Raw genomic sequence first — 21,556 nt, 5'->3', positions numbered from 1 at the left:
CACTGGGCCTCATTACGAGGTGGGAGGTAAGGGAGTACTTAACAGCTCCATGACTACCTCCAACCTCGTAATGAGGCCCACTGTCTTTGAGATATTCCAGTCGCCTTGCATAACATTCTTCCCCCATACTAGCTCTCTCTCCAACAATCTCATGTATAAATTACGACATGTTATCTTCTGGTGGGTTTTCGATCCCTTCCTCACTGCCTTCACCTTGCGAAGATTGTTCTCTTGGAGTAGATTCTCTTGTCTCACTTGTCCTTCTCTTTTACATGGCAACTCTTTCTAAATTAAACCCATTAAGTATTGACTACATTTCATATTGATAATATGTCTTTTTCGAAAATCAATGCATTGACCACAAAACATGCAAAAACATTAGCTTTTTCACAAGAAGAAGCAATTCGAATACTTGGATTAATAAAAAGCACAGGTAAATTAACAACGACTCAAGAAAATCCAGATAAAATCATTAATAATTTAGAGAAATTGATCAGGAGAGAGATCGCTCAAAAACTGCATGCTACTACCTTAACTGAATATTACAAATCCCAGAAAATTCCCAGAGGATTAAGAATATATCTTAAACCAACTCTCTGTAAAGATAACAGTGATTTTGTAGCAAGGTGGGAACGGATTCTAAACAAGTGTTTGTTGGAACTGATTCTTGTAACAATTGAAGAATTAGCAGCATAATTAACAAAACTGGATACAGAAATATCTGAACTCAAAGAACAACTAGTTTCACTAACATCTGTGGAAGAACTAAAAAATACTCTAGCTCTGATTAATCAGAAATTAGATTCCTACAAAAAAGACATCGAACAAAGAAAGATTAGAAAATACCACAGAGATAATCTAGACTATTCAAGAGACATAGTATACACTTGGCAGGAGTACTATCATCAACAAAACCAACAGTTTCAAAATACTGGAAAACAAACATCTCTTCAGAAAACACCAAGGAGAGGCAGTAAAAGCACAGACCCATCGAGTGAGGCATCAAGTGAAGCAAGGGATACTACATCCAGCCAACCAATTCCAAGAGAACCCTCAACATCGGGAATCGCAACAGTATCCACAACTCCAGTATCTGAAAATCAGAGCACACAACCGGACCTTTTTTTAGAAGACGCCGGGTACGGAGAGGAAGGAAGAAACCTGAGGAGCAAAAAGAAAACTCAAAGTTGATCATAAATATCTCAAGTAAAACATTCACTAAACAACAATTAGATCTCCTTGGGTTAGGTCTGTCCTTCGTACCAACTAACCAAACTAATCTTTTTAACGAAGAAGTCAATCTCTTTAAATTCATCAGGAAAATGAAACTAAAGATATTTTTTGATTCTATACCACCTATACAAGAAAGATCAGTTACTTTTGACAGTTTGGAAATGAAAGCCAAAAGTACGTTCAGCCCCAATGTCAGAAACTCCACATTGGACCTTTTTGAAATGAAGATGAAAAAGGACCTAAAAGCAATCAGATACATGGACATGAAAAATCAGAATCTCCGGAAACATCAATTGAGAATTTTGAAAGAAATAGCTGACGACAGGACAATCGAAAATTAAGCCTGCAGATAAAGGTGGGGCAATTGTGATTATGGATATTAATTTATACAAACAAGGATGCTTATCTCTACTAGAAGATCTCAACACATACATGATTATTGATCACGATCCCACTTTTGAAACATAACGAATGATAGAAGAACTAGTCAATAAGGCTGCAACCGAGGAGTGGATAACGGACAAGACAAAAGACTTTCTCATCAACAAAAATCCTATACTACCAGTATTTTATGGACTTCCAAAAGTCCATAAAAACCTTACGAACCCTCCATTCAGGCCAATTGTAGCGGCCACACAGAGTATCTTTGATCCACTCTCAAGATATTTGGATAAACTACTACAGCCAATTGTACAATCCACCTGCACGTATCTAAGAGATACCACACATTTCTTGAATGTCTTAAATACTATCCATCAATTTGACGAAAACTGGATTCTGTTTACATTAGATGTTCAATCACTCTACATGTCGATTCCACATGAAGAGGGCTTAGAAGCCCTAGAATGGATACTATTACAACAAGAATTTTTTGCGGCCAATAAAATATTTGCAATAGAATTAGCAAAAACAATACTTTGTAACAACTATTTCAGATTTCAAGGCAGATATTATTTACAGACATCCGGTACATCAATGGGGTCAGCTATGGCCCCGGCTTATGCAAATATCTTCATGTTCCATTTCGAAACTCAATACATATTGGAACATCAGACATGGACAAAACAGTTGGCCATGTGGAAAAGGTACATTGATGATAAATTTGCAATTTGGAAAGGAACAAAGCAGGAATTAGAATCATTTCTGGAATACTTGAATACATGCAACAACCGGATTAAGTTTACGTTGGAAATAGGGAATCCGTCAGTCCATTTCTTAGATGTGAAGATCTATCCAGAAGAAGGGCAACTACACACCACTGTATTTCGAAAACCCACTGATGTGAACAACAGTTTGTTCTTTAAAAGTCATCATCCACATCATCTGAAAAAGAACTTACCATTGAGTCAATTACAGAGGATCAAAGGAATAACCTCCAAAGAGGAGACATATCAAGAAATGGAGAAGGAACAAATTTCAAGATTTGAAGAGAGAGAGGATTTCCAGAAACAATCTTATCTCAAGCTAAAGAAAAAATGTCGCTTGAAGCAAAGAACAGAACTTTTAGTACAAAAATCAAAGACAGATAAGGACAATCCCCCATTGATTTACCTTACACAATATTCCACTAAAAGTGCACACATCAAAAGGACCTTACAGAAGAACTGGAAAATCACCAGCTTAGATTCACAACTCTGTGCACTTTTCCCAAAACCTCCTCTAATGGCATACAACAGAGGAAAGAATTTGAGAGATTCTTTAGTAAAGGAAGAAAGAGTCAGCACAGTACAACTGCGATTTTTGGGTAAACAAAAGAAGGGAACATTTCCCTGCCTAAATTGCAGCCAATGCAATAATGTGCAAAAAGGCCCTATAATTAGGCACCCATATACAGGACAAAAAATCAAGTTAAAACACTACGCAACATGTGAGAACAAATGCGTAATATATGGATTAATTTGTCCTTGTGGCAAATATTACGTGGGTCAAACTATCAGACGTGCTAAAGATCGCATTTCAGAACACAATCTAACATCAGAACCGGCAATATGAAATCGCCGGTGGCAAGACACTTTAAAGAGCAACATCACACAATCTCACAATTGAAATTTGTAATCTTGGAAATAATCGCTAACCAGCCAGAGGTGGCAACCTAGAACAGATATTAACACGCAGAGAAATGTTCTGGGTCCACAAACTAGAGGCATTGGAACCTAGAGGAATGAACGAAGAATATTGTTTGAGCTCATTTCTGTGAAAATAACTGAAGGACAAGTAGTAACTACCTATGAGCGTATAGACGAAAAACATGGGAACAAAGGTGACATCTACCATTTACAGAAAATTGGTTACTGGGGTGAAAAGCAATATTGCAGAAATTGAATGAACCAACATGAATGTGAATTACGTTGTGAGTTAATGGAAAGATGGTCTAAATCCATAAATCTTATATAACGCTAACACACCATTTTGATTTAACTCAGATCAATTTGACAGAATCACTTTTGACAGATTTACCGAACATCATAGGCACATGATTAAAGAGTAGTTTGACAGAATCACCTTTTGCTGTTTAACATTTTGCCACTTTACACAAATTATATCTAAACATGAAGATATAGGCCCGTAAACTACACGGATAAGAGAGAGAATCATAAGGAGATGGTATTGCGATAAGAACCAGAACGAGACAATGTACTCTGCAAATAACACACATGTAATGTTTAATATAACATAGCTGAAGGGCATACATGCAGGAAAGTGAGTCATATCACCTGACTATATGTTCGTAAATCTTAGAAATGGAGCAACTACAAGTCCCATAATTCCTAAAGGTCACGTGACTAGATCACATGACAATATATAGCTAAGTTTCCAGGAAACGGGTTGATTAGGAGTAAGGAGACACTGGCTCGTGGAGGACGGAAGACAGAGTTAAGGTACAGCACGGAGATTTGTTGATTGGGGAACACTGACAACTTAAACATTTGACACGCTGAATACAGGGTTAACATATAATATCTTCGAACAGGAAAATACAGCGCGAGTGAATCCGCGACGCGATAGGAAGTTGGAGAAAGGATAAAAACGCATGCAGCAGGAAACGGGGAGCATTTCAGGTAAAAATACGGCGTAAACATTAAACGAACTTGAGAAGGCACTATTCAAATAAATGGTAACGGAATACATTGCGCTAATTTGGGCTATTTATTGATACACAGGGAGGAAACCTGAATTGACCGCGGCATATTCCTAAAGATTCAGAAAGTGACCCCATATCAAATATAAATTGGTGAGTTCATATACTACGTAACCAGTATTGGCTGGCTAATGTATGTAACACAGAACTATAATATGATTACTTACTTTGTAGATCATCCATTTCTAAGACAACATTTGCGATTGTTCGAGTTGAAAATGAAATAGACTAGCACTTCAAAGATGTGAACATGAACAATATACAGGTACTGCTCTGCAATTGAGAGAGTGTACAACAAATATTTACTGCCTATTCACATTATTAACACACATATTGTATTATTCACAGAGAACCATTAACTAACTGGGAATGAGGAAAAGATGACGTTTCCATAATCTCACAACGCAATAAATTGCCACAGGAAACACCTGGGTTATGTATTTATCAAAAAGGAAATTATGCTTTAATTTGACATTGAAGAACGGGTTAGCTTTGAGTTTAATTTCAGAATGAAGAATGATGTTGTCCTAAGAATGAAGAATTGTTAGAATTCAATACTACTGTAACAGAAAAAAGTTGTTGCTCCTGATGAAGAGAGGCGAAATCTCTCAAAACGCGTAGAGCTCATTTGAAATTATTTGTTTTGAAAATATTGGTTTTGAAAATATTTGCTTAAAAAACGTGTTGGAGTTTTTGGTAGCTTTTTGAATTTATTTGAATCCTTTTGAATGGTTTGAAATATGTTTAAAGAAATTGCTTTGGAGTTGTTGAGTGAATATAACTCAAAGAAATAATTATATTCTTTGGTAAAATATGTAATAATACTATTAGTAAAATAATTGAAAAATAAGTTTAAAACTTTTGACTGCAATCTTTGATCAAGTATTTATCGACTCTGACTGGTTCTAAATAACTCTGAAAATATTGAGAGAACAAATAGTGGAAATTATCAAAAAAACTGAGATTTGTTTGGAAAGTTTTCTTTCCACTATTGAACGGTGTGCAGGGGACGGGAGTTCCTATTACCAATAGGAACTTCATTTTGTTCACAACTCTTTCTAAATTCCAAATATTTGCCATCCTGTGTGCACACATTATTGGTGCCTCTTTGCCCATCACTCCACCTTTTCATTGCTTTTTTACTCTTTCTTATTCTCCATACCGCATCCTCTATATTTACTGCATCATCTTCTCTTACTTTTGTTAACCATGGAGGTAATAAGGTGGACGCAGCTCTTCTTCCTCTAAGCATCTGGAATGGTGACACATTGGTTGTCCCCTTTGGGGTGAGCCGATGAAGTGCCACAGCTTCCGTCACAGTCTTGTATGATCCATACCTGACGCTACTGCTAGCTGCAGCACCCCTTTGATGAACCCACTGGTCCTTTCCACCAGTCCATTGGCCTGGGGATGATATAAGGATACTTTTATTTGCCTCATGTTATTGTCCCTCACACATTTCGCCATTTTGATGGAGACCAATTGAATGCCATTGTCTATCCCAATCTCATTTGGCAGTCCCTCTCTTTGAAACAAAGTTGTGAGCACATCAATGACTGTCGCCGTGGTGATGCCAGGTACAAACTCGACTTCTACCAATTTGGATAGGTAGTCAACCATGACTACTCCATCCCAGTGGTCCACGATATGGCTTCCAACAGTCCGATGAAGTCTAACACTAGTTTCTGTCTCACACCTTCAGGGATCTCTGCAGGAAATAACAGTGCTTGTCTCACTTTCACCTTTTTGTCACTATTTATGCACTTGTAACATCGTTCTATCATTATACAATTATCTTGATAAATGGACGGCCACCAGTAGGACTCCCTCACCAACACCTTGTCATGTTACCTCCATGGTGTCCTGAATGGTCTCTGTACAGAATTATTTTTCTCATCTCCAGGGGCGGTATAACTTGAGCGCCTCAGTGTAGCAGACTATCTGATTCTTATATTTCTTCTGCGATTTTCCATTACGGCCTCAAACCTTCCGATATACTTTTCTCTCTTGGCCATCCTTTCTTGACCCATTCGGTTATCTTCGCGATCATGGCATCTTTGGCTGATTCATCCCTCCAATGGCTCTCACTCGTTTCCATGAACTCTTCGCTTCTTAAATCCCCTATTGAAGCCACCACACACTCATCTTTCAAGTTTGTTTCCGGTGGATTCTCTTTGCTCAGATAATCTTGACATGCAATCAGCTTGTGTGCTCTTCCAACCTGTTATTTGTCTTATATAATCTGGGGGTGGAAGTTTTTGTCCCTCCTGAGCTCAGCATGTGTATTAAAGGTTGTGGTTGGTGACTAGATGTCCGAACACCTCTCCCACAAACACCTTGGGATCATCTTTAACTCCTCTCTCTATTTCTCTCCACACATCATGAACCTTGCCAAGAAGTCCAATTTTCAGCTGCACCTCCTAAAGGGCATTCTACCTTTCCTCATCTTCCCCCAGAAGCTCAACATCTCCAGACACCTGGTTCTCTCAAGGCTTGACTACTGCAACAGCCTCTTCCTTAACCTGCCTCTTTCCTCCCTTCGCCCTTTTCAACTAATCCAGACTATGACTGCAAGACTTATCCTTGGCCTCAAGCCCAGGGACCACATCTCTCCAGCCTTAAAACCTCTCTACTGGTTCCCAGTAACCGCCAGGATCAAATTCATGATCCTTTGCATCATCCACAAGGCTGTCTGGGGCCTGGGACCTCTTTACATCCAACTTTCACTCCCTAAATACCCCCCAGTCAGTATCCTTCGGTCTTCTGGCTCCAATTCTCTGCAGGTCAAACGCTTCTCCAGCAGACTGTGGAAGGTAGATCCCTTTCCTCGGCTGGCTCCTCCCCTTCAAACGGCCTCCCTCCGCCCTCATACTTGAGCCGGATCGTCTCGAGTTCAAGAAACTCATTGAAACTTTCCTTTTCTCCTCCTCCTTCCCTCTCCCCCTCCCTTGCGAACTCTCCATCTGCTGTTGCGATTGGGGCCTGGTCCCTTCAGAATCACACGGTGGCCAAACCACCCCCCTACCAGTTCCCCAGCATCCTTTGCCAGCACTTTCCCTCGGGCTCCCTTTCCCGGACTAGCCCAAATTAGTCCTCCCTGTCCACCGCACTCATCCTCCCCCAGTCCCCTGGCACTTGCCGCCTTAACCCACCCAGCACTTGCTCGTCCCCACCCCAGGGGACTCCCCACTCTTGCACTTCTCCCACTTCCCCCTCCCCCATGCACTTACCACCTTGTCATGCACTTGCATTGTAGGATTGTCACATGGCCAATATAACCGTTCTACTTTTTTGATTCCCATGCACCTCCCGCCATCTTTTCTTGTGGCGCCTTGAACCACATGTGTATAGACACCATACAAATACATTTTGTGCCCCATAATCCACCGATTCAGAGTTTATTTCCTTCCTGCAGTAACATTTCATCCTGTGCAGGACTGTATTTTGTTTATTTGAGAACTGCTTGACTATTCTCCTGATGGCCTCTTTATACACATTGTCGCCATCAACTGCAACCCTTTTAGGCTTCAGTCCTGCAAAAATCCTCTGACCTTCCATCCCCATGGCATTGGGCAACATGGTCTTCTTCTTTGCTGGGGCATAGACCGCTCCACCTAGCGCATCGAAATATGTGAGCCACTGAGGCCACGGTATGGCAGGCCTACCTGGAGACTGCAGAAATGAAGAGGCCGGCGTTGCTCCTTGGATTGTGAATTCGATGAGTACGTTCCCGACTCCTCGTAGCCAAATATGTTGTGGCCCAACATAAAGCTCAACACAGGTGTGTTGATAAATGATTTGATCTTAAATCTTAAATTAATGTATGTACATGAGACAGTTACTTCACTGTCTTTATTGTCTATGCAATTTCTGAATCTCCTGATCGCTGTAATGCAGGAGCTGGCCTTAATACCTCTCTTACAGGCGGGTGCATCCATTTGCTGCCTGTACGCGCTCCTCTCTCGAAACTCACACTCTCACCTTCACGCACTGCTGTGGATCTTGGGATGTTGCAGCGGTGGCTGCCTCTTGCGAGCGTCTGTCTTTACAGCACATATTATGCTTAGAGCAATAAGGTTATTGTAGAAAGAGTGGACAAGATCATTTGGAGATTTTGGAGAGTATCCTATTCCGCAAGGCTCTTCCGCAAGAGGCTGCAAGAGCCTGGAATGACTTCCCTCTGTCTCTTCAAGCTGTTGATGACCATCTGACCTTTTGGCCGGTCGCTGAAGACTTATCTATTCTAGGCTCTTCTTTCTGCTGCTGTCCCTCCCCTCAACTTAGCACAATGATGCCCTTGGGCGTGCCTGCGCTTTAGAAATATATATAACATAACATAACACATCTAAGAATTATTATGAGAAATTGAGCTACATGCGCTAGTTTATAACGTTTCTGAAAATTATTCTGTGGCCATACATTTAATGCACAGTTCTGAACAAGAGCACATGAAATAATTAAATAATCCAGATGCTCTGCTATACAAAGAAGCACTGCCCTTTCTTCTACGGGATGCATCTTAAATCCTTTGCTAGGAGAAATAACACCATTTAAAGATATTGTGCTAGCTGATATAGCACCTATTAAAGTTCACACGCCTTAAGCATCACAGCAGAATTCTAATGCCAGAAAATAAAATGCCATTGGGATGAATGTGTCTTACACACAGTACAGTTCAAACATGACCTTGCAGCCTGTTATGTTCACCATGACACACTTCCGGGTTTCCCTAAATGCCAATATGCTGAATTATAAAAGAAAAAAAATACTGTGGGCTCACAAGTGGTGTACACACTACAGAAATATTTATAAAGAGTGTCAAGATTCCACAGAGAGACTTGTGGCCAGAGGCCAGAGTATATGATGAAGAGATGTTTCTACATTAAAGCATCTGACCACAAGACCCTTTATGGACTATTGAATAGGTCTTTGTTATATAAAAGACAGCATTTGTGAATAGCTCAGTAGTGTCTACACCACTGGTGAGTACACAGTACCAAGGAAGTGGCCTGTGGTCTTTTTCTTTTGTTTACAATTACCTAGGTGGTGCTTTGGTATTCACTGTTGTGCTACCTGTTCTATATTTCAGGCGGTGCCCACTCTCCTCTTTGCAATAGGCTAATTGATACAACACAAGGACACCTAACATGAATCCGTGGTCCCCAATAGGACACAATACGACCAAGCATTGCACTGTTGTACCCACAAACTCATTCTATTGTTCAATAGGACATAATTCTGCTCAACAAGGTATAATGCTGCACAAAATGGCACAATGCTGCACAGAGAAGCACTATGACAGTAGTGCCTGACAGTAGCAGCACCCATAGTGTGGGACAGCTCTAAAGCTGGACTAAGTGGCCTTCTCAAGTCTTTGCCAGAGCCAGACCTACCCCAGAGGCAGTGTGGGTGAGTGTAAGGGAGCTGAGAGGAACCCTCGTCCCTGGTTCCAGCAGGGGAGACCAGGGAATACTTCCCATAATTCATATGGACATTGATGTACCAGATCGAGGAGGGAAATTTAGGGCAAATGACACTGGAGGACAGTTCAATGTGATATGTCCTCATTTTGAAGGCCAAATACAAAAAAGACCGATTTATTTTAGCGATTGTGTGTGGCCATCAAAATTCAGAAATATCACATTCTGTTGGAGGGGTGTTTCACTCTTTCAACCCCCCGCCACCCTTGAAAGCAATCCCACCCCACCCTCTCCCACGCTGTGTGGGATTTCTTGGAAATCTGAGGTTTCACTTCCCTTCCCCGTCCAACACATTCTCTAGCAACCTCCACCACTCACACAGACAGACAGGCACACCCGCAGGCCTTCCCCTGCTATCTTCCTTATCCACCAAACAAAGAAACAAACACACCAACAACACAAAAACACCTATCTCTCACTCACGTGACTTCCCTTGCCCGGCCACGACTGTCAGCCCCTGAGCGCACTCAAGTGTGGCAGGGGCATGACAGATCGATAAGAAAGACTGCTGCTCTGAGCGGTCTCTGAGCAGTCTTTCTAAAACAATCTTTTGGAATTTGGAGATAAAAAAGATATATTCACTCAGTACCTAGAGATCGCATAGCAGACTGGAGAGAAATGGTGACTAAAAAGTGGGTAAGACTAAAGCCCAGTATGAAGACTCCCAGGAACAAGCCACACTCGCATGGGGAGGAGATAGGACGAGTTTGAATAAGACAATTGTGAGGAACTCATGGTGGCAACAGTAAAGACAGACACAAGTGATCACAGCTTACGGGTGTTTATTGAACAATGGTTTTAGGGTGGAAAAACATCTAAACTAAACCTAAATCTAAGATAGGAGCAAGCGTCGACCATCAAATGAAAATAAGGCAGTCCTAATAAATAAAAATAAAAGGGCCTATACTACGAAACCTATTGCCAAACCTTACAACTAATACAAAAATGGGTGTGGGATAGTTCTCAAGAAATGAAATAAGTGTTCTCAAATAATATGTCAGGATGCGGTAGCCTGGGTCTCCCTTGCCCCCGTTTTGAGCACAGGTTAAGGTGGGATCTTGGAGCACAGTAGAATCTCGGGCTTCTCTAGCATGAGGCGACAGTTCTAATGGCAGCTCTCAGGACCATCGTTGGCCAAGTCTCGTTTCCTTGAAAGTCTCTTGTCTTTGGGGACCTGTCGTTTTCAAATAACAAAACAAATAAACAGTCTCTTTTCCATGGGATTTGGGTGACTACTTTCACCCTGGGATTCCCCTCTTCTGGGAGCAAATCCCTAGAAAGTTCCTTAATGATATCAAGACCCCGGATAGCTATGTTCTCTCGCTTTCGAGGGCTCCTCAGGTTCCAAAAAAAAGTTCAAACAAAAGAGGTCCTTCAACAATCTTAATGTAATTTTTAACAGTTCAACGTGGACTTCCCTCTGCCGGGTTCACTCTTGTCAACACACTGTTTCTTGGGACTTTAGACGTGCCCCCTTCTCATCAGCATCTATCGGTCGGAATAACTCTTACCAACTTCGCATTCACAAATGGTTATGGGATTCGCTTCCCTTGTTTGCTCATGTGACGGGATTCACTTCTTTGCTTTTTTTATAGTTCGTAGATCAAAGACTTTCGACTGTACAGGGATTTTGCTTAACCTCCTGTGTGACCACTTTGACCTAACTTGGCGGCTCTCCTACAGCCTTCTGAGCTCTGTAGTTTTATTCACACGGGGATCGACCAGAGTCTGGTTTCCTCTCAGCACTTTTACAGTTCTTTTGAACTTAATTCATGTAGCCACTTTGCGACTTTCATCCACCACAGCCCGGCTCTTATCGGCTCTCCCCTCGATTCACTGGCTGTGATGAACTGCTTGGCTATCACCGTAACTGGAGTCAAGGCCGGTACCACGGTAGCAGGAGTTTCCCTCGACCCCAGCTTATCAGCGTAGGCTTGCCCTGTGTATCATTGATATCTGCTACCAGACACTTGTACTATTGTTCGCGGTCTTAGGCTCTCTTACACAAAGATTCTGCGGGTCTGGGATGAAAAGGGCAAGGTCACTATCCCCTTGCCCCCTCTCGATTCTTGCCACCTTTCTCATTTGCTTGAACTGCTGCACCTACTTAACTGTCTCATAATGCTGTCTGCCATGCTCATACTGTGCTCTCCTGCTCCACCTTTTATCCCTGTGGGGAGGGGAAAGGTCTGTCAGGTGTGTGTGATTTTGATCAATCGCCTGACTTTGCCTGACCCTTGTATTGGGACATGTCAGGGAAACGGCTCTGGTGTTAGTCTTTTCTCTGGTGTGTTGTGTGAAAAAGTTCGTGTCAGAAAAGGGGGCTGGGAGCAGTGGTTTTGAATATCCTACGTGGTAGGATGGGAAAAATGTATTGAAAGAAGGGGGATACTGTGTCTCACCCATCGGTGTCCAACTCCCCGAGGACCCCGCCATCCAGGTGATCCTCCCTCACCGGCCCACCCCCAGGAACTGGATCTAATAGCGATGCCTGTGTCCTGGCCACCTGGAGGACAGATCTGCAAGGGACTAGCAAGGGAGACACTTTCTGGGTTCTCACACAATGCAGATATTGGCCCAGGGAGATAGCTGACCCAAGTACCCAATGAGAGCTTAGAAAACTTTCTAGACACGAAAGGGAGCACTATAAAAGCCAGAAAGAGTCAGGCTTCAGTGAGAGGTGTTCAGGTAGCATCAGAGAAGGTGTAGGAGGACCAAGAGACTAGATAAGAGTGTGCAGTAGGTAGAGGATGAGCTGGAGAGTGATAGATTGTTTGAAGAGACGGTGGTAAAGGAGTGGTACCAATTTTATTGTATGTCAGTGCATATGTGTGTGAGTGAATGCAACAAAGAGTGAGAGGGAGGGGAAGATCAGGAGGGAGGAGCAGAAGAGAAATAAGAGGAGTAAGAGATGGAGTAAAATCAGGAGAGAGTAGGAGCGTAGAGACAGGAAGAGTGAGAGATATGATCTGGATAGAGAAGGAGAGTAGAGATAGGAGGAGTGAGCGGTGAAGAGAAAGAGTAAGGCCAGGAGGAAGTGTTTAGCGGAGGAGTGGAGAGAAGAGTGAGAACAACCATTGCAAGGCCATCGACAGAGAGGAAAGATTTCGCTAAACGAACATTCTACTCAAGTTTATATCACTTAGAACTTACCAGAGACTGATAGATAGATAAGGCTACTGGCTTTAGGCCTCCACAGAGCAGGCCAGTCTTAGACAGCAGGGGATCCCTATCTATAGTGAACCAACTTACCTAAAAACCTTTACAAGTAGGGAACCTGAGGTAGGTAGGTTGGCGCACCCTGCATGGTTAATGGCAAGTGCACATGGAGCCCCCTAGACTCAAAGCCCCAATCACCATTGTTCTAATGAATTATCTTAACAATAAACTGAAAGGTTACCAATTCCTATCCCATGAGGTATTGATAAACCTAGTAGTGTCATCATTGGATCGTTTATCCCCCAACACAGAGGCCACCCACAAGAGGAGATGAAGGCTACACAACTTTCTAAAGAAAAGACAGATGGACAGTCAGAATCAGGGGATGGACAGTCAGAATCAGGGGAACTCTGGGTCATGACTGCTACTAAATCCATTGACCGGGAGGTGCAGAAACTCAAAATGGGGTTAGAGTTTCTCAGCCCAAGAACTTTATCTGACAAATAAAGTAACCCCTAGAGGTCCATTGTTTCAGAGGTAACCCTTACTGAGATGGACGGCCCCTAAGTACCATGCAGTCATGCAGAGGACCGAAATCCCAATCCCAAGCATAGATCAGGGAAGCCTGGGAATGCTCAAGTGGCTAGAGACCTCTCAAGCCAGTGGGAGTGGACTCCAACCAATCCAAGACATACCTACCTTCAGAAGTGGAGAGATACCTTCCTCAGTGATGAGGAGAAGGAAGAGGGAGAGGTTCCTTTTCAGCAGGCCAAAGAACAGAAGAGGACTCACTATCCCAGAAGGACATAGCTTGCCCCAGCTACCATTGAATGTCTGCTGAAGGCTCTGGCCAAGAAACACTCTAATGGCCCTTTGTGGCATCCTAGTGGAGAGACCGGGACACCCCTTGGTACCATCTGGGGTGTTTCAGATGTTGGGAACTGGAGAGCACCTGGCAGCTTTGTTTGTGAACCTTCGAAAGGGTAGCCAAGATAGGTAGATGACTAAAGGATCTTTGGATTCGCTATATAGCACCACTACATACCAGTGAAAAAGAATGAGCTTTCCAGGGTCTAAACCCTGAAGGGAAAAACCCCATATGAGGACATTAATAACAGTATGTTGGAGTGCTTGGGGCATGACCAAGAACATTATAGGTTGCGGCTCAGAGGATTGCGATTACATCCAGATAAAACATGGAGATAGTTGTCCTACCAGGTGAGAGATCTGCTGGACAGAGGGTTGGCGCCAAGACTTTTGATGAAGTTAGAGAGATGTTGATCCTCAAACAAATCACAGAGGACCTGACAACATACCTACAGAAGGTGGCTCATCAGTTTCATGGGCGCACCCTAGAAGAAGTGGTGCAAACAGCTATCAACAGGCCAACCCATTCACAGGATTCCCTGACCAACGGCGGAAGACCAGAGGAGAAAAAGAGCCCACTCGTCCTTGAGAAGGAGGTTATTCACCCCAAACTTTACTTCCATAGGGAACCTTGCATAATTAAGCAAGGTAGAGACACTACGTTGGTCCGACCACTGCAGAGCCTCTAGCTAAGCAGCATAGTCACACCGCTGCCGATCCTCCAGCTACGCAGCATAACGCGACCCAATTTGGACTTTAGATGTTATGCTTGCAGCAAACAGGGCACATCACCTGGTTTGCCCCGATCAGCGGAAGAGCCTATGGAAGTCGGTTTGTCATAACCTGGGCCCAGGAGAAACAGATCTTAGAAAGAAAGCCCTTCCCGAGATGGAAGAAGAAGAAGGAGGATGGCTGCAAGACCCTGTGCAGGGAGACAAAATCCAAGAGGTTAGCACATGGATGATGGATGCATTGGGGGGGACTCAAACAAAGTCAGGTCTCTGTCTCAGAGCAAGGAGTTTTGGTGTGGGAAAGGGCTCTACTAGAAAGAGTGGAGGCATGTGACAAGGTCAGGGCTATGACCCTGTCAAAAAGATACAAGGACACTTCTCAAGCTGGGGTAGGCAGTCTATCCGAGCGATGCCGGAGCCAGAACTACCCCCAAGGTGGTATGAAGGCATTGAGAGTCCCCGGCCCCTTGTTCCCCATTATGCTTGTTTTCATACATGTGTATTGATTACTCTTTCTCTAATCTTTGAGGTGGTTCCCCAGAGTCATGATTTGCCAACACAAGACCCAGAGACTACAGCTACAAAAATGCACCACCCTCCTCATATCGCTGGAATGGCTAGTGGAAGACAGCGAGCAGCACCAGACAGAGAGCAACACCAGGGAATAAAAGTACCACAATGCACCTGGGTCCAACTGCCAACACCCAGTCAGACCATAAGGAAAGAAGGTTATCCTCAATGTCCATGAGCTGAATGGGAGACCCAACACCTGCCAGAGGGGGCCCAGACTCACTAAGGGGGAGCAGTGGAGCAGCGGCGGTGGAGATGGAGCCAGCAGGGAGCAGCATAGCAGTGGTAGAAACAAGGGAACACTCTCCAAGACCACATGGACAGTGCTTTACCAGATACAGAAGGGGGAACAGTGGGCAAATGATGCAAGAGACAACAAGGCAGGGTCAAGGTTAATGGAGGCTAAAAAGTAGCCAGCCTAAATGCTTTTATGAAGACTCCAAAGGAGAATCCACACCCACAAGAGGAGGACATAGGATGATTTTTGGACAGACAAGGCAGAGATTGGCCCAGGGAGACATCTGGCCCAAGTACCCAATAGGAGGTTAGGCGATCTCCTAGACCGGTAGGAAATGACTATAACAGCCCAAGAAAGTCTTCCATGAGAGATGTTTAGGTGTGGTCGAAGGAGGTACAGGGGGACCAATGGATCAGAGAGAATTATTCAGCAGGCTGAGCAGGAGTTGGGGGAGAGAACTGGCATGTTTGGAGAGTGAAGGTAATGTTGGGACTAAGAAAGCGGGACCAATATTGTTGTATTTCTATGTGTGAGTAAATAAAGATGAGAAACAGTGAGAGGAAGAGTAATATCAGGAGTAAGGAGGAATGGAGATGTAAAATTAGTGAGCAAGGGTATACGATCAGGAGGGATGTTGGGAATAGAGGAAGGAGGAGTGAGAGAGAGAGCAAGATCAGCTGGTAGTAGAAGCATAGAGATAGGGAAGTACAAAGCAGCATCAGATGAGGGTTGGAGAAGGAGACTAGAGATAGAAGTAGTAAGAGGCGGAGTAAGATCAGGAGGGAGGAGGAGAGTAGAGATTGAAAGAGAAAGAGGCAGAGTAAGATCAGGAGGAAGGAGGAGCTTAGAGATAGGGGTTAGGGGAGGAGAAATATTTGGAGGGATGTGGAGAGTAGTGATAGGAAAGAGTGAGTGAGAGGTGAAGAGAAGAGTAAGGCCCAGCGGGAGATGTGATGACTCTCATGGTGTCATCACTCCTTTCCCAGAGATAGCTTCTTCCCATGTGGCCAGGGGATGGCAGCCGCTACCTGAACCTGTCCCTAGGGGCGGCTATATGAGCGAGGACCACATGGGTGGAGGCGACCCTCGGGAGGGGAGACAGGCGTCATCAGAAGAGATTTGGTATCCCCCTTTTCCTTTTAGGGATAACCCCTCTATTCCTCATGCCTTAATGGCATATTGTGATAAGCCGCTTCAATAACCTACAAGACTTGCTGATGGTATTTTACAATATCCTAAAAATAGAATGGCAAAAACGAACTATCAGTGGCATGTATATGAATCCTTTGGAACTACTAGGACGAGGAAAAGAAATGGAGCTATGCAGATCACTAGAGAACGGAAGCCCACACGCCCTCTAGCTGCTGGAAGGAGACATGCAATACATGGATATTTAAAAAGATCCATGCCCTTGGGATTGTGAATTGAGTGAACTAAGAAAGTCCTGGCAGGAGAGTATACCAGGCAAACTCAAGTCTAAGAAGTGAATTACAAATACCAAGAGAGGGAGTTGTCCTCTTGGGCTATAAAAGCCTTGGTTATTTGTGGGTAACTACTGTTTGTGGTGGAGAGAAACCCGGTGAAGGGAGCCAACGTCTGGAACTGTGAACATAATCCATTTGGAAACATTTTGTTGGAAATTATCCTTTTTTTTGTTGGAACTTTGAACATTTGTACACTTTCAAGGACAGACCAATACCCTTTGCACCTTAGAGTTACTTTTAGAATGTGAGGGCTCAAATTCCCACTGGAAATTCCACCTCTTATAACCCAATGTTTAGTGCAGCTGGCCCTTTGTGGAATACAAAGCCTGTTTCAAGGACACACGCTCCAGGCAGTATAATGGACAGAGATGAAAGCGAGTGTGCCAAAAACAAATAGCAAGCATGTTGTCAAATAAGGCCGCTACGGAAATTGGAAAGTGCGCTGCTCTCCAAAGACAGATGGGTGAAAGGACTAGTGAGCTGTGCAACTGTGGGGCGGGGTGTGGTCTACTGGGGTTCTCAGAGTACATAATAACACGTCAAGTAGAAATGTACTTAAATTTGGAGCCAAAACTTACCTGGATCAAAATGAACGAAATGCCCTCTAAGGTGCAAATACTGGCACACTTTTTTTTCTTTTTCCTTTAGAAGAAATGGCACTGTACTCGTGGGCACAAATGAAAGGTGCAACAAGATTTATTTTATTCCTGGCCTGACTAATAGCGCATCTGCATTGATGGATTTCTACTGAGTGTGTGGACAATACGCTTATCTCCACCTTCCCCCATCCTGGAGAGGCGTTTGCCTGCTCAACACCTTGCATTCAGTCCTTCTCATAGTGCCTGACTCACATTTGAATGTCATAAACGTGCCACTCCAGTTGCAACTGGACCTACTCCCCATCAGCATGCTCTCCGCTCACTAAGAGCTTGATGAAAAAAGAGGTCAAATTAGTGGTCCCAAGACTCCTCTGGCAAGCTCAAAGCAATCCCAGGACAATTCTGTCTTTTAAAAAGACAGAAGCATTTTTGTATTCCCTCCTTGTGCCTGGCATCTAAACTGCATCCAATGCGAAGTGGTTGCATATAACAAGGTGGGAGATGCTCCAGATAGTGAACCAGACAGAGCAGGGTCTCAATTCAATAAAAACATAATTACAGGCTATTTATTCATCTCATGACCCTACAGAACCGGTATGTTCTGGATTTACTGATGGCAATGGAAGGGGGCGTGTTGTACACACCATCGAATGATGCGTACAATGTATCTTTAATCCATGCCATAGCAGCCCTCCACAACCTGCGGATTACCATGGAACAGGAGGCTGGAGTGAGAGCTAAAGATCGGTGTGATTCTGTGTTTTCATGGGCCCCATCTTGGTAGTAGCCGTAAAGTTGCTGGTTCCTATCATAGTATTTTTACTTGTAATGTTTTTTTTCTGTCAAATGATCCTATGGTGTTGCACCAAGACACTTTCTATGAGAGCGATGATGATGTCGGCGTCCATAAAAACAGGTAAAGCTGCTCCCCTCACAAAACACGTGTACACACAGACCTATAAATCGAATGGTGAAATAGAGCACCGGATGGTAAGAGTAGAACAACCAGTTGATCCCCCGGGTACGCTGTCTCAGCCCCCACCTGATCCAGAAAATTATGTGGAGCATTGGGTAGATTTGACAGGAGATGGGGGATGTTTATTTATGATGTGTACCCCAGAAGAATATGCCTGGATGGGGGAAAGCGTATGCCATGTGCGTAAAGTGTGGGTGCTCAAAGATCATGGTTATAGAAGAAGGGAAGCTGAGTTAATTAATGGAGTATTAACTAATGTTACCGATATAATTTACCGATTACTGGATCCTTAGATTAGGTTCAATGGATCTTTATCAAACACCCGATTAAATATGTTTGGAGGTCTTACCTGAGCAGACTGACATTTTCAATGGGAAGCAAATGTTGAACTCAAGAATCTCCCCGACCAACGCGCCACCCTCTTACCCGGTAGGAAAACCCAGAGCGAGAGGTATGCGCCAGTCAGGGAAACCCTCTGGGGAAGAAAACCCTGGTCGAGCGCGGGATCCGAAGATTGGAGTGTGGCTCGCAGGCTGATGTCGCCAATACAACGTGGCGTTGAGTGTCGGATGACTTCTTCTGGAGAGGGAAGAAATAAGAAGCGAAGTGATGAATAGCAGAAGTACAGAAAGGGAAATGGAAAACAGGTAAGAGACTAATTCCCCTAACCTCTTAACCAGCCGGATTGGAAATACCAGGAGAGAAGCCGAGAATACAGGACACAGAGAGGGCGACTGGAACACAAGTCTGTCAGAAGGACGTAAGGGTGAGTAAGCCAGTAGAATCAAAATCCCACAAATACTTGAAGAAAGGTTCAGGAAGGGACTTGGACGGGAGTTTTAATATTACCCGGAAGACAGTAGCTCGAGAACTCAAAAGCGGCGTTTCAGTATGAGACGCAAGATGAATCCGGGGGGTTTGTGTGTACAAAGAATGCTGAGTAGAGAATCTGGAAAGTTAAGAGAAGAGGGGTTAGTAATGGTCAGAGGTAAGAGGTTTCTGCTAAGGATTGAAATTGCCTAGTTGCGAACTCACGGAGCATCCGCTAGAATAGTAGCGACGCGAAGAGCTGGAAGTCTCCGTGTCCTATGAGGAGTCACGTGAGCGGTACGCCGTACCTCTGGTGAACGTGAGAGGACTGGAACGGTGATTGCAGAACCGTTCGCACTGCGATCTGCCATTTTGAAGGTACCACTCCGAATGGAGCCACAGAGCCGGCTTCTGGACCAAAGAGACCAGCGCTTCATGAGTATAACAACTAAAGTGGGGAGTGTTGGGTTGCAAGCACAACATCCTAGGCAGATGAAGAGATACTGCGATAAACATATTAACAGGCGTTCTAGTGTTAGCAGTTCTCATTGGGAATGGCAGAATATGCATGTATCCATTTGTAACTGGCTTTGAGACATATTAGAAACACCATATAGCTATACAGAAAGAGCAACAATGTATTCAAGTTGAGTTGCACAGGTTAAAGATAGGGTGATGTATTTTGCATTTAGTGATAGTGTACAGTGTTTTGCTGTAATGGATGTGTGAGTAGGTAGCTGAAATAGGTAGGAGGGTGAGATGGAGTCAGAGAAGTGTTGCAGTGAAGGTGAGATCCGGGGGCTAAGGTAGCAGGAGTCCCGCCATGGTGGACTTTGGGGCCCGTTACAGGATGCAGTTTGTGAAAGTATGAGAAACAGGCCTAACATGCGGCTGCGTCTCTGCTGTCCTGAGTTGATCCTGAGACAAGTCGCCCCCCCCCTGAGACAAGATATGCTGTCAAGGCCATATGCAGCAATGTTGGGTAATAACAGTTAATTGAGTCCAGCTACAGAGCTCGGACAAGCTGGGAAAGGAATGTTGGGTCCAGGGAGGAAGGGTAGAGATGCACCTTTTGAAGTTTAAATTCAAGTGGACAGAGCATGGGGTTCTGTGATGTCAAGAGGCCTGGTGAAGATTTAGGGTACTACTGCCCTAACCCAAAGAGCAGTCATCCTGTTTGATTTCTACTGAGTGTGCCGACAGTACTCTTATCACCACCTTACCCCATTCTGGAGAGGGAAGCTACAAATGGATACCCGCTCACCAGCCAGGTACTTTTCTCTGCATGCCGGGACCTTGAATGCTTCATTGTGGATGCAGGAGGTGTCCTCTCTTCTGCTGGCAAATTCGCAGCTCCTGCAACCCACTCTGTGTAACAGAGACTCCCTGACCTGTGTCAAAAACACGGCTCACTTGTCTTGGGTCCCACAAGTCCTCTGGGGAATCTGCTGGCATCCTGGCTCCACATCTGGCCCCACCACAGTTGCCTCCTCATACAAAGTGTCCCCTGCTGGTCTCCCCCACACAGGCCTACCTGTTGCTCCCTGTGGAGTTCTCTGCCTCTCATTTTATACACCTACAACCACTTAACAGGCTGCTGGTGTACTTTCTCAATTAGGCTTGCCTGACTATGATTAAGAGGACACACCTGAATTTCACAGTAGTCTGCAGGCATCTTCATCATCCCAGTACCAGAGTGATAAAATGTCAGTGTCTATCACTCTTAGTCGCCTCTTTCTCGTCTCAGTACTGTTAAGTGTCACATGTAGGGAAATGAGGGGAGCTGGCAAACAACATGAGGGTCGGGGAAGGGTTAGTTTGGTTGTCAATAGGGAAAGGGGGATACCATGTCTCACCTGTGTGTACCCTGCTCCCAATTCCCAAGAACCCTCCACCCAGGTAATTTTCCCTCACTCCTCCACCCCCAGAGTCGGGATACAATAGCGATGGCATTTCCCTGGCCAACTGAGCAGAGGATCCAGGGGGAGTAGGAGTGAGAATACCCTCAGGTTTCTCACATCACCTTCCCCAATGCAGTTTGGACCAGGGTGCTTCACATAGAAACCGGAAGAGGAAGTCTATCATCTTGCTCTCAACCCTTCTGGTGTTCCACTGTGACCCAGCAATATTGACGGTCAAAGAAACCCCACATAACCCTTAGGCTGGATTCTTCTCTCTGGGATATAGGGTTCCTGCCTAAGAAACTAATATTTTACTCCCCACTTGTTCTTTTTTCAGTTTTGGGAGGCTCTATTTTCATTAGGCGGTGA

Source organism: Ambystoma mexicanum, chromosome 2p (genome assembly GCF_040938575.1).
Source record: "Ambystoma mexicanum isolate Mex_15411 chromosome 2p, UKY_AmexF1_1, whole genome shotgun sequence".
NCBI classification, from domain to species: domain Eukaryota; kingdom Metazoa; phylum Chordata; class Amphibia; order Caudata; family Ambystomatidae; genus Ambystoma; species Ambystoma mexicanum.
Note: the sequence above shows the minus strand (reverse complement) of the source record.